This window comes from Nematolebias whitei, chromosome 16, assembly GCF_014905685.2.
Source record: "Nematolebias whitei isolate Nwh7 chromosome 16, NemWhi1, whole genome shotgun sequence".
NCBI classification, from domain to species: Eukaryota; Metazoa; Chordata; class Actinopteri; order Cyprinodontiformes; family Rivulidae; genus Nematolebias; species Nematolebias whitei.
The window spans coordinates 8,456,461-8,459,060 of record NC_056513.1 but is presented as its reverse complement, the minus strand read 5'-3'; the positions used below and the strand labels follow the sequence as shown (position 1 = coordinate 8,459,060).

Here is a 2,600-nt window from a genome sequence, read left to right as displayed (position 1 = left end):
CATCCATCCATCCATCCATCCATCCATCCATCCATCCATCCATCCATCCATTCATCCATCCATCAATCCATCAATCCATCCATCCATCCATCCAGTTCTGGATTCAGGTCTCGGGGACAGCATTGAGCAGGGAGGTCCAGACATCTCTCTCCACAGCCACCTCTTCCAGCTCTTCTGGAGGACTCCGAGGTGTTGCTTGACCAGCCAAGAGACATTTGCAATTTTTGCATTGTAAGGCACGGCCTGGACTGGCCGCAGTCGGCCTGCCCTGACCATGGTTGTGTTTGCTTTGAGTAGAGTGCCACCTCGATGTGGGCGTGGATCATTTTATCAAAAAAGTGTGATGTTATATTATTTGCGACAGAACACTGGATGACATTGAGCTGGTTCTACTTCTTTGTTCTCTAGATAACCCAGGAGCAACAATAGCAAAGCAAAAGAAGGCAAAGGAAAAACACAAAACAGAGCTGTCTCACACATACCAACAGTGACGCACCAGTGGAGGGAATGAGCTGGAGCCCATTGGTCCCAGCAGCCTGATCCGTATGGAACCCCAGGTCACTGGGTTCCATACGGAAAAGAAAAAGGCCATAATACCAAATGCAAGGATTTAGAACCCAGGAGGAGGGGCCAGGATGGGTCGCCTTACAATGCAAAAATGGCAGTAGTTTTTCCAGTGTGTCCCAGGTCTACCTCAGTGTGTCCTAGTTGGACATGCCTGGAACACCATCCTAGAGAGGTATCCAGGGTCCATCCTTGCCAGATGCCTGAACCGCCTCGACTCTCTCCTCTGGATGTGGAGGAACAGCAGCTCTGCTCCGAGTCTCTCCTGGAGAAATAACTTCTGACTCTATCCTCTAAGGGAGAGTCCAGCTACAATACAGAGAAAACTCATTTAGACCTCCTGGATCCAGGATCTGGTTCTTTCAGAACTCTACCAGAGTTTATGACCAGAGGTGAGGGTAGGAACGTAGACTGACCAGTAAACAGTGAGCTTCTCTTTAAAGCTCAGCACCCTCTTCACCACAATGGACTGGCACAGGCTCCACAATACTGTGGAAGCTGCATCGATCAGTCTTTTGGGCCATTCTTCCCTCATAGTGAACAAAACCCTCAAATACTGAAAGCCCTATACTTGAGGAAGAACTTCACTACCAACTAGGAGAGGGAAGTCTACCCTTTTCCAGCTGAGGACCAATAATCTAAACTTTTATTTTGAAGTTCATTAAAAAAATATTGAATTGGACGACTAAACTGTTCTTTTGTCTCTTTTAGCAAGAAAAAACTCCAGACTTTGACGTCTGTGGAGTCGGTTTCAGAGTTTTACACCTGCGCTGCCGAGAATTGATACACCTACCACTGCTCACCAATCATCACCCTCCTGCACCAGGACCCCCCCAACCCCACCTGCAGAGCAGCTGCTTTGGCTCATAGATTAGTGTCACTGACCTTAATGGCAGACAACTGAAGGCCCAATCTTAGAGCTCTGCATGAGAACGATTCACACACTGTGTGACAAAGACCAGTGAAGGTGACACCGTGATGACGACTGGAATGGGAAAAAGAGACTGAGACACTTTAAATTACATTTTAGTTCTCATCTACTAACTTTAGTCCAAAAAGACATCAGAAATTACAAGGTCTTGTTTTAGAAATTATCTGCAGTTGCCTAAAATCTTATTTCCATCGCTACAAGAACACAGACTAACAACTTGTCTCCCTCAACCTTCTGTTTTTGGCCTTTATATCAATAAAGCACGTACTTCTGTATGAACACAGTGGTGCCTCAGAGGGCGGAGATCCACAATGAGACAAACTGACTGATCGATTTAATGTTCAATAATCTCCCACAAACATCAATCTCTGGGTCCTTTGTTCAAATATGAAGCAGAACTTCTTCCTCACACACCCATCACGCTTTCATGACTTTACCAAGAAATTATCTCTAAATGTTACTGTCCCAAATAAACAAACTAAAATCACTGATGACTTCAGGAAAAATAAACAATAATGCAGAGACTTTTCTAAAATTGTGGAGTAAAAAGAATGTGGTCGAATGTAGCTGGAAAGAATAAATAAACGTTCTCATTTAAGTCCTGACCGATGACGGAGTTTAGGGCCACGCTAAGAAAAAAATTACGAGAAAAAAAGTCATAAAATTACGAGAATAAAGTCGTAATATTACGAGAGACTACAAAAGAAGCAATATATTCCAAGTCCGTGTGGTTGTTTCTTCGAAACATACATGGTAGTTTGCACAATCGTTTCAAAGTCATGATACCGACAATAATCTGATGCTGTAATAATCTGATGCTGAAGTGCTAACAGATTAAGTATTTCCTTATTTGTAAAACCAATACCAAAGTATAAGCGTAAGTAAGAGATCCTTCCTGCCCACAGCCATCAGCATCTAGAACAACTCTTTAATGAAACCAGGATGATGAGTTACAACAACATTTAATTTCCCTCTGGGATCAATAAAGTATTTTTGAATTGAATTTAACAAGATGCTCAACATTCTTGCAAGAATGCTTTTCGTGTCGGAGTTCTGATAATAATACGACTTTATTCTGGGAATAATACGACTTTATTCTGGGAAT

At 43.0% G+C, this 2,600-nt stretch overlaps 1 protein-coding gene across 1 annotated transcript in view; it reads right to left on the bottom strand.

Moving 5' to 3' along the window:
* sorcs3 (sortilin related VPS10 domain containing receptor 3) overlaps window positions 1–2,600 on the bottom strand; it is a 313,538-nt gene that overhangs the window by 134,920 nt on the left and 176,018 nt on the right. The window lies entirely within an intron of this gene.